We start from the raw sequence: 12166 nt of genomic DNA on the forward strand, positions 1-12166 counted from the left end.
ACTTTCTCTCCAACATATACATTTTTCCTCTAAAAAGTATATTTTAGCTCCAGCTGCAACATATTCTGCTTGCCATCTGTTGAACATTTGGATTCAGCTGTAAATGCTGGGGTATCTATTCTGTAGGGACATTTTGCCAAATGACCACTCTTTCTCTGTATAGTCATTCCTAAGACTATAGTCATATGTGGATGCTCTAACATTGAGAAAAATCATTTGCCATATTTAGAAAATAATGATTTCTGTAAACAACTTGTGACTATTGAGAATATTTAACAATTTTTCCATGTGGTAAGTAGGTGTTGAAACTGTCACTAAATACTGTGGATTTTTTGGTCTATTCTAACTGAAATCAGAAATATAACATTCAAAAAGCCAACATTAATGCAATTTCTTAATACAAGTTTATCTTCAAGATAGTTTTAAGGGCCTGTTTTCAAGCATAAAGTGCTTATGTTAATATTCTCTATCAATAAATACTCTAAGTGCTTTTTTTCTCCTCCTAATTTTACTTGCCATAATTTGGGGGAGTTTGAAAAATGCATATATCTAGTATTTGAAAAAAATACCTATAGTATGTAATGCTTTACCTATTTGATGAAGGTATAATTTGATAAAAAAAACCCATAGTATAAGATGCTTTAAAATACCATTATATACTTTGTTTTTATTAACTTAGAAAAATTAATTTGGAGATTTATTTACTGCTCAAAAATGTAATTTATTAGTAAATATGCCCTAATTATCTACTTAGCAAAAAACTCCAGTCACTTAAAGTATTTAATTTATTTTTGAATATCTGCTATGTAAAAGATTTCTAGGTAGCATTCATTATACAAAGAAAAAAATGTGGTGTACAGAAGAAACTCATTGTGCAATATGAGAATTTGTATTATGAAAATTTTATTGTGGTCTTTCAGTTCATTCCATTAAGTACTTATAGTGAATATATATTTTGGAATGTCCAACAATCTCATTATTTTGGGAACTCTACCCAGTTAAGGACTAGCAAAGGCCACCTTCCTTAATACATGGAGTGAAACTATGTGCAGGAGGAGAAGTAGAAACTTAGAAAGAACTAAGCAAGGAGGCTGAGAGAGAAAAAGTTACAAACCCAGGTGCCATATCTTGAATCCTTGAACCTTGTCATGCCTAAAACCAGTCATGGATTTTTTACAATTTAGGGGACAGTATATCCTATTTCTGGCATAAGGTAGCTTGAATTCCCTTTCTTTTCACTTGCTACTCCAGGAATATTGACTAACAGAAAAGTGGTACATTTACAAGTTTTGTTTCAAGTGAAAGATTAGAAATATGGTTCTGGCATCTGAGGAAAGAGAGCAGTGCGAATCTCGTATTTCTGGCTAAGAAGCTGATTTTTGTGTGTAAAAGAGAAGCCTGTAGTTAAGTCATTACCTACCCTGTCTCTGGACTTAGCCAATGTGTCCACCCAGCTAGCAATTTAAAACCCATGTTGAAATTTGATAAAATATGGAGTATTTAGGCAACCTTACAATCCTCAGCACTGTCTTACAGAAAAGGTAAGACTCAGTTTGAGTTGGTGGAGTGAGATACTCTGTGCTTGAGACAAGTGATCCAAACCCATTCAGCAACCACAGTCAAGGGCTTTATTTCATTTCGAAGGCTTGTTTTGGAGTATTCTGTTCTACGGAGACTAAAAGTACTAGGTACAGAAATACAACTAACAAATGAAGATAAAAATGAGACTTTGAAGGAACCAAAAAAATAGACAATGTCTGAAACACCAAGTTCCTCCCTATTGTTTCTTTCCATATACCCCAACCCAAGACATGCAGTACTTTCTTCTACTATAGAATGCCAACTATAAATACAGAGCTTTCACACAAGAAATATAAATTCTGCCCACCAAATTATTGACTTACATTTAAATGAAACAGCTTACAAGAGAGAATCTGTGAAATTGGGTGCTACAAGAAAGGCAGAGATACAAAAATAGCAGGAATAATCTTCATATTCAAAGGCCTTGAAAAAATTTCTGGCATTTTCTACTATCAAAGATAGAACCTAGAAATCAAATCAAACTGAGGTTTATTGTGTTTTATGGGGGGGGGGTATTATGTAAGAAAATCCCAAGTCTGGTAGTCTAGTCTTATGATTACTTTTTACACCAACAACTTACCTACTTCTCCACAAACACTAAAAAAGGACTTCCCTTTTAGAGATGGACAGGAACTATGAAGAACACAGAGGATCTCTCAGTTGTCCAGAAATGAGGGACAACAATTCCCACTCCACCACCTAACTCCCCTATCCCCTAGTAATCACCATTCCACTCGGTAGTTCTATATGATCAACTTTTTATTTTTTTAGATTCCATATACAGGTGAGGTCATGCAGTATTTATCTTTATGTGCCTGACTTATTTCACCTAACATAATGTCCTACAGTTTCATCCATGTTGTCACAACAGAATTGCCTTTTTTTTTAAGGCTGAATAGTAAGTACTCCATTGTGTATACACATCACATTTTCTTTATCCATTCATTCACTGATGGACACTTAGATTCATTCCATATCTTGGCTATTGGGAAAAATGTAGTAATAAACATGGAAGCGTTAATCTCTTCAGTTCAAGAGATCAGTTGTAAAACATAGTGACTATAGTTATAACAATATATTGTATTCTTGAAAATAATACAATTTTAAGTTGTTCCCACAAAAAAACTGTGTGAGCTAATTTATGTGTGAATTCACTAGGTTTAGCCATTCCATAATGTATAGATACTTGAAAACATCATGCTGTACACAATAAACACACAATTTTATCTTTCAATTCAAAAATAATGTTTAATGAAATTAAGGAATGAGAGAAAAACAGTCTGATGAAAGATTACATTTGATTATGAAGAAAGTAAATGACCTACTGTCATTCACTATGACCTATCTGATAAAACGGTCTGCTTTTTCTTGTTGCTGTTCTTAACTTAGGGTGTATTGCCTCTTGTTTCCTTTTCTTAAACAATTTTTCATTTTCACTCTATATTCAGTGTGCTGGAGTTGCAAATTTGTCATGTAGCCATACTGTTTATTCTTTTTTTTTTTTTTGGGACGGAGTCTCGCTCTGTCGCCCAGGCTGGAGTGCAGTGGCTCAGTCTCGGCTCACTGCAAGCTCCACCTCCTGGGTTCACGCCATTCTCCTGCCTCAGCCTCCTGAGTAGCTGGGACTACAGGCGCCCGCCACCACACCCAGCTAATTTTTTGTATTTTTAGTAGAGACGGGGTTTCACCATGTTAGCCAGGATGGTCTTGATCTCCTGACCTCGTGATCCGCCCGCCTCCGCCTCCCAAAGTGCTGGGATTACAGGCGTGAGCCACCGCGCCTGGCTGCCATACTGTTTATTCTTATGTTGAGGAAAGCTAACTGAATCTACTCACAAATCATGCAGTAATTAGAACAGCATGGTACAGATTTAAAAAAAAAAAATCAACCAAAGGAAAAGAATATAGAACCTAGAAATAAATCCACACATGTATGGTCAATTGATTTTCAAAAAAGGTGCCAAGAACACCTAACAGAAAAAGGATAGTCACTTAATAAATGGTGTTGGAAAACCTGTATATCCACATGCAGAAGAATACAATTGGACCCTTATTGCATACCATATGTAAAATTAACTCAAAAATGGATTAAAGACTTAATACTAAACCTGTAAAACTACTAGAAGAAAATACAGGAGTAAAACTACAGGACATTGGTTTGGTCAATGATTTTTTGAATTTGACTCCAAAGTGCAGGCAATAAAATCAAAATTAGATACATGGTTTTACATCGAACAAAACGTTTCTGCATAAAAACAATTAACAGTGCAGTGTGCAGAGACAACTCACACATTGGGAGAAAGTATTTGCAACAATACATCAAATAAGGGATTAATATTAACAATATATTAGGAGCTCAAACAACTCAAAGGCAAGAAAATTAAAAAAAAAACTATTAAAAATGGGCAAATAACCTGAATAGATATTTCTTAAAAGATGACATACAAATGGCCAAAGGAAATGTGAAAGAAAGCTTGACATTGACAATCATTAGGGAAATTAAAATTAAAATCACAATGAGATATCTCATAGCTGTAAGAATGACTATTATCATAAAGACTAAAGATAACAAGTGCCAACAACAATAAGGACAAAGGGAACCCTTGTATGCTTTTGGTGGCAATGTGAATTAGTGCAGCCATATGAAAAATTGTGTGTAGGTTTCTGAAAAAATATATAGAATTACCATATGATTTAGCAGTCCCACTTCTGGGTAGTTATCCAAAAGTTATGAAATTAATTTGTAGAAGAGATGTCTGTGCTCCCATATTTATTGCAGCATTGTTCACAATGGCCATCATAGAATCAACCTAGATGCCATCAACAGATGAATAGATAAAGAAAATGTGGTGTATGTGTATCCATACACACACACACACAAACACACACATACACACAATAGAATACTATTTAGCTTCAAATAAAAAAATGTCATTTGCAACAGCATTAATGAAATTGGAGAGCATTATTCTAAGTGAAATAAGCCAGGCACAGAAAGACAAATACCACGTGGTCTTACTTATATGTGAAATCTGAAATAATCAAACTCATAGAAGCAGAGAGTAGAATGGTGATTACAGAGCCTGAGGGCAGGGGAAATGGGAAGATGATGGCAAAACGGTACAAAATCTCAGAGAGGAGGAATATTATTTTAGGTCTTTTGCAAAGCACAGTGAATATAATTAATAAAAGAGGGCTGGGTGTCGTGGCTCAAGCCTGTAATCCCAGCACTTTGGGAAGCCGATGTGGGTGGATTGCCCGAGGTCAGGAGCTCGAGACCTGCCTGACCAATATGGTAAAACCCTGTCTCTACTAAAAATACAAAAATTAGCCAGGCATAGTGGTGCACGCCTGTAGTCCCAGCTACTTGGGAGGCTGAGGCAGGAGAATCATTTTAACCTGGGAGGCGGAGGGGTTGCAGTGAGCCAAGATCGTGCCACTGCACTCCAACCTGGGCAGCAGAGCAAGACTCCATCTGAAAACAAAAACAAACAAACAAAAAACAAAACAAAATAATAGAGGATTGTACATTTCAAAATTGTTAAGATAGTAAATTTCAAATATTCTCACCACCAAAAACGTTACATATTTGAGGTAATAGATATGTTAACTATCTTGATTTAATTATGTTACATTGCATTAATAAATAATACCATTACTTTTTGTTGTATAAACTTATACAATTATAAATCGTCAATTCAAAATAAAAACAGCAGTGTGTGGAGGGAGAATATTTACTAACATCCAAATGTCTTGGGATTTTAGTTGCATAAAAGAAGGACATGGGACTTAGAACTTTGGTTGTCAGTGGATAGTTGCATGGAATTTTTGCATTTTTCTAGATCACATTATGAGAATGAGTTTATACGGATGTACTGGGTGGCTGCAGCTTTATGATATTTGTATTGTATTACTTTATGGTCTGCACTGTACAGTATCTTCACTTCTTTTGGAGATCTGCTTATCCACACTCAACCATATGATTCAGTAGACATAATAACTATAATTCTCTACCAAATTTGCTGACATTCTGAGCAAATTATTCACATGCAATCATCTTCTGACAGTAGCGTTTAGACCAACAGGCGGTTAAGGCAGTCATATTTCTTCTCTGGATTTTTAAAATATGGAACCGGCTGAAAAACAATTTTCCTACTGGGCCACATATCTGAAAATTATAGACATCCTTTTTCCAGAGATCACATTACCTCCAGAGTAAAGAAATCCTCCACACGATAAGGGATAAAGAGGCTTAAGTAGAAATAAGGTAAAGATAGAGGAAAAACACAAGAGCAAGAATGAGAGTAAAAGCAAGAGAATGAAAGTGAGAGAGGGAGAGAGAGAAGGAGGGAGAGAGAAAGGGAGTCCTCAGCACCCTTGAACCTAAGAGTTATGAGTCAGTACGTTCATTTTATTTCACAGACTATTAGAATTTCCTGGGGTTTTTTTGGATGAAACGTAGTCATTATTAGTAACATATCATTGAATCAAGCATTGCCCATCACACCAACTAATAATCTGCACCTTCGCTCTTCTGGCTTCTGTGGCTCAAAATGAATCAAATGTTAATCAAAATCTACATAATATAGCCTAAACAACTGGAAATGAAAAAACAACAACAATACATAAATAGCTTTTTTATAAAGATGGAAACCCCACTTAGTGATATATATGCACCAACAGTCTCCCAATTTCCAATGATGGGGATCTAATCTGATAGGGATGTAAGACTGAGTCTTGACTTCCCTGGAACATGATTCCATGGCTTTTTGGTAAACTGGGTGCACATCTTTGAACAGGCTCTTCCCTTTTCAGCACTGGGAATAAGTCAGATACTTCCTTTCCTTCACTGTTTTTTTAAGAACAATTTAAAAAGGGCACACATAACAGCCATGCTCTTCAAGCTACAACATATAATTTGGGAAGCAGCAGATAAATAAATAAATAAATAAATAAATAAATAAATAAATAAATAAATAAATATCTGGCCTCTGTATCCATCTCTTTTCCTCAAAGGAGAAGATACGATGGGAACGAGTGTCTTATGAGGACCAACTGTTGCTGTCAGTTTTTTGGTTCCTAGTGATTCACAGCTTGGCTTTACTAGGACTAGGCTCATTCAAATGAGAGGAGAAGCAGAGGGTATTTGTTTTCAAAGTGTCAAGTAGATGAGAAAGCCCTGAAAAGCCAATATCAGCAGGCCAAGTGCATGCAAAGCTCAAATATTTAAAATATTGTACACAGAATCCCTTTACAAAAAACCGGGCCAATATTTACCAGTATGATGCTTTCAAAGTTACTACTGTATTAGAATTGGAGAAGATTGCAAATTGGCTCATATATTTTTAATGCCAGTCATTAGAAGCATAAATTTACTCCTGATATCTTTTAATAAAGAAGTAAATCTGAAACATTCTCCAAGATAAATTTGTCACTGAACTGTATATTTATTTCTAATCTAGTAACTCAAAAATACCTTACCCTAAACATTATCAGACTAGAGCACATTATTCTAAGATTAAATACTCCTGAAAACATTTTTGAACAAGAATTTAAAACAGCACATCTAGATGAAATGTACATATATAAATCAGTTTTAATCTATATGAATAAATGTTAGCTGCATGTAAGCTGACACTATCCTTCCCCGTTCCCACTAACTTTCAAATTTGAGAAGATCATATAGCAGTTATCTTTGTCAATAGAGCCAAGTATATCAAAATACAATGAATAGCCTGTTCATTCTTACATACACCTGCAGTTTAATATTTGAAATTCTTGTCAGAGAAATGTTTGCAATTTGGTAGAAGATAGAAAGTATAAATTATGCTGATTTATAATGTTACCTTTGAAACAAAATCCATAAAGACACATACAACAGCAATATTCACACAGATCATCTTACCTGTCAATGCACAAAAATAGTAAGCATAAAATTATCAAAAAATCAAGATGATTTATATGTTGCAATGGCTTATTAGGGAACTGAGGCTTTTTGAAAATAAAGAACATATTTTTTCTTTGCCTGAAATTTTCTTTCCTCATTTTAGCGCAACTAATTTTCACTCATCCAGTTTGACTTAATGCATCAATCATCTGTTATAAAAACTTAGACTCCCCTTCATTTCTCAGTGACACATTGTCCTATCAAACTATTGCCATTATCTCTCTAGCCTGTTTTTTTTCTTGTTTTTCCAATAGGATGAAAGTTACTTGAGGACAGGTACTTTGTATGCTTAGCACATAGCATCCTGCCTAGCATATGGTGAGCTTTAAATAAATATTAATTAAATCAATATTGATACATTTCTTACTTTCACAGATATAGTAGTTTGAGAACAATATCAGTCTAGAAATAGTTGACCTGTTATTTGTTATACCTACACTACATATTGGCCATTGTGCCACTAGGCGATGTAAAATCCCCACGTGCTGTGGCAATTATCTATTTATTGCATCTCATCAAATTCATTGTTTTTTACCTTGCCTTATGATCCTTCAGTAAGACTCTCCAAACAGTGCCTTGTTGAGATGTGGCTTGACATTAGTTTTTGTCATTAGAGCATCCTGAATGAAAACTGCAAGGATAATGGAGGAAATAATTTGGATCTTGAATTCTTTCTGTTTCTGTCTGTCTCACTCTTTTTCTGTGTCTCTTTCTTTTTTCTCCCCCTCTTCTTTTTTTTCCTAAATACATATAACAATGCTTTCCTAAATATAAGTAAGTCTGCATATAATAAATTTATTAAATTATACTAACTAGGCCTTAAGTGTGCAGTAGAATGAACATGCAAGATTTTTTTTTTAGATTTTAATAACCCTAAAATACAAAAATACAACCGCTATGTTTGCTTTTCTTCCTTGTCCTGCCTGTGCCATACAATTAACCATCATTGTGATGTTCATGGAGGCAAAGCACTAGGTCAGAGGTGAGTTGCATCAACTTTAGAAGCCAAAGTATGAAAAAGACTCTTTATTAAAAATTTACAAGAACAGATTAATTTTTAAAATGCATACAGATTCTACAGGTAAGAACCTACCTGTCACACATAGATTACAAACATTGAGGATTTAGTTTTATCAGTTTCCTAAGCATGCACCAACCACTAAGGACAAACTTTATTACAGCACAGTAAGTAAATGAATAATTTACCATGTAAAAAATATTTTCACCTTTTATCTAGAAAGATAAAATTTCTTGTAATTGTGAGTAACATCTATTGCTCTTTTGAAATCCAATGGAAGTTAATTGTTGTGTTAAACAGGAAATCACCTGGGCTGAATGAGAGTCCTTCACTATTAAAAGCATCAATTAAAGAGTCAAGGATGATTGACTAAGCTATTAAATGCTGAAAATATGTCATTTAAAAGGTAGAAGTTAAAAGTGGATTTACAAAATCTATGAAATTGAGAACATTGGAGCTAGTGAAAATTGGAATAAATTACAAGGGATAAATTATTTAAAGATGAAACTAAATACCTGTGAATTTGGGACCTGTTGGCGAACCTTTTAGAGGACACTGAACTGACCTTGCACATCTATAAAATTGATACAAGTTTGAGAAATGAAATGTGGTTTTACCAGGATCAGAAATTCTGCTAACTACATGACTCTATACATTTTATATATCTGAGATTGAGTTATAGGCAAGAAGGTAGACATATATAATTTACTTTCTTTCCCAGGGGAAAATTAAAATACAAACGTATACAAAGAAAAAAAAATGATGAGCAGATACCAGGTAATATAGTCTGACTGTGTCCCCACTGAAATCGCAACTTGAATTGTATCTCCCAGAATTCCCATGTGTTGTGGGAGGAAACCAGGGGGAGGTAATTCAGTCATGGGGGCTAGCCTTTCCCATGCTATTCTCATGATAGTGAACAAGTCTCAAGAGATCTGATGGGTTTATCAGGGGTCTCCACTTTTGCTTCCTTATTTTTCTTTTGCTGCCACCATGTAAGAAGTGCCTTTTGTCTCCCGCCATGATTCTGAGGCCCCCCAAGCCATGTGGAACTGTAAGTCCAATTAAACCGCTTTTTGTTCCCAGTTTTGGGTATGTCTTTATCAGCAGTGTTAAAATGAACTAATATACTAGGCAAAGATATTTGCTTCTTCTCCCTCATTATATATGATAGCCAGTCTATGTAGACATTTATGTAACTATTTGATTAAGTATGCAGATTTTATTTTCTTACTAAAAAAATTTATCTGATGCAAAAATAAATAAGATATATCAAATTATTGTTGTAGATATTTCAGGTGTACAACTTGACGATTTGCTCTACCTATTCATTGGGAAATGACCATCATAATCAATATAATTAACATTTCTATTACCTAAGATAAATACCTTTTTTATGTGTGTGATAACTTAGAATCTATTCTAAGTTAGATAGAATCTATTCTATTGACACATTTTAAGTATACCACACAGTATTGTTATCTTTAGTAACCTTGCTATATATTAGATCCCAGAACTCACAGATTTTGGTATTTGATCAACATCAGTTGATGTACTCCTTGACCCACATCTGAATCAACTATTTTTGGTTTATTTCAGTAAGTGCAATGGATCTATGAATTTATAATTTAATAGATTTATATGATCAATCTATTAAACTTATCATTTATATGACGACTGAGTTTCTTGCTCTCAGTAGAATAACAAAAAAAATTGTGTACGTTTTCGTTTGCATACTATATCTTCAGAGCAACCTCTAAATTGTAAGAAATAAATTCTACTAATGAAAACGGTATACATACTTGCTGAAAAAAAGATAAGACATATGAATTTTAACTGACAGGGATTTAAATAGAAGAATAATCCATTTACTTATAATAAATTTACTTCTGATAGAAATACATTTTGTAGTTAATATATTTTAAATATTAACTATATGATTAGTACTGACTAAAATCTGTACAGATTCAGCCACTTGGTTTTTAAAGATCAAATAATTTTATTTATACACTTTCTAAAAAATGCAGTGTTAGCACCCATTTCTAAGAAACTAAGAACACCAAATACATTAATTGCTTTAGAAAAAAAATCTACAGTATTCTTTTGATAAATAAGACAGATTATTTAGTCACTAATTAGGAGTGTACTCTTATACAAGACTTTAACTTTGCACAAACTCTCAGTAAAGACTATTTATACAGTGACAGCAAAGAATGTAAGTGCTTATTGTTTGAAAGATAAAAAAATGAAATAAGTGTGCCCATAACATTTATAATAGGAATATAAAAACAGAATATCTTTAATACAAAGTAATCCGTGCATTTTGTAGAGTAAAATATGCAGGTGCATTAGAAAGAAAATAATTGTACAGTATGTTAGAAACTGACATAAATTTCAAACCACTTAAGCAGAAAAAATAATATTAGAGTAATTTTAATAGATGAATAAATTTATATGATGACTGAGTTTCTTGCTCTAAGCCCTGATTTCTTAATTTGTTTTTGAATCCATTTAAAACATAAATTTAATTTCAAATATTATTTAAGAAACAGTAGATAATTCTGAATAAGATCTATGTTTAGCATAATGAACTTGATCTACAAAGATTGAAGTTCAAATATTAAATGAATAAATAATCTGATTACTCTTTCAACTTATATGAACTGATGTGTTATCCTTATTTCTATAGCAATGTGCTACGAAGTATACATGCATGCACATATCTATTTATCTATATCTCTTAGAAAAATTATTTTAAAATACAATATAATCAGCAGTGAGCTGTTACATAATAGTAAATAAACAACTCTTGGGGCAGGGGAGCTCCAAAACAATTTGCATGATTTTTCAATTTCCAAGCCAATTTTTATGGCCGTTGTTACTCACCTTTCCACAATACCTGAACATTTAACAATCAGGTTTTGCAAGGCAATAACAAGTAGTTCCAGTACACCACTCTATATTGTATACAATAAAAATGAAATGGAGAAATTTATCTATTGGTTGTTGTTAAATTTATTTAAAACATTTACAATAATTAATATTAGCAAATGAAAATAATGTTACTAAGCAAAACACAATAAACAATCATTCTGAGCAAACTGTCGCGAGGACAGAAAACCAAACATCGCATGTTCTCACTCATAGGTGGGAATTGAATAATGAGAACACTTGGACACAGGATGGGGAACATCACACACCGGGGCCTGTTGTGGGGTGGGGGGAGTGGGGAGGGATAGCATTAGGAGATATACCTAATGAAAATGATGAGTTAATGGGTGCCACACACAACATGGAGCATGTATACATATGTAACAAACCTGCACATTGTGCACATGTGCCCTAGAACTTAAAGTACAATAAAAAAAAAAAGTGAATAGTATTCATAAAAACATAGAGGTCTTCAAATGTTTGACTTTAATTTGATATGCTATTTTCATCCATGTGTTTTTCGTCTAAAATTGTTATATTCCATAGTTATTTCTACCACTTTATTCTTTTTCTTTTTTTTTTTTAATTATACTTTAAGTTTTAGGGTACATGTGCACATTGTGCAGGTTAGTTACACATGTATACATGTGCCATGCTGGTGCGCTGCACCCACTAACTCGTCATCTAGC

Source organism: Gorilla gorilla, chromosome 14 (genome assembly GCF_029281585.2).
Source record: "Gorilla gorilla gorilla isolate KB3781 chromosome 14, NHGRI_mGorGor1-v2.1_pri, whole genome shotgun sequence".
Classification (NCBI taxonomy): Eukaryota; Metazoa; Chordata; class Mammalia; order Primates; family Hominidae; genus Gorilla; species Gorilla gorilla.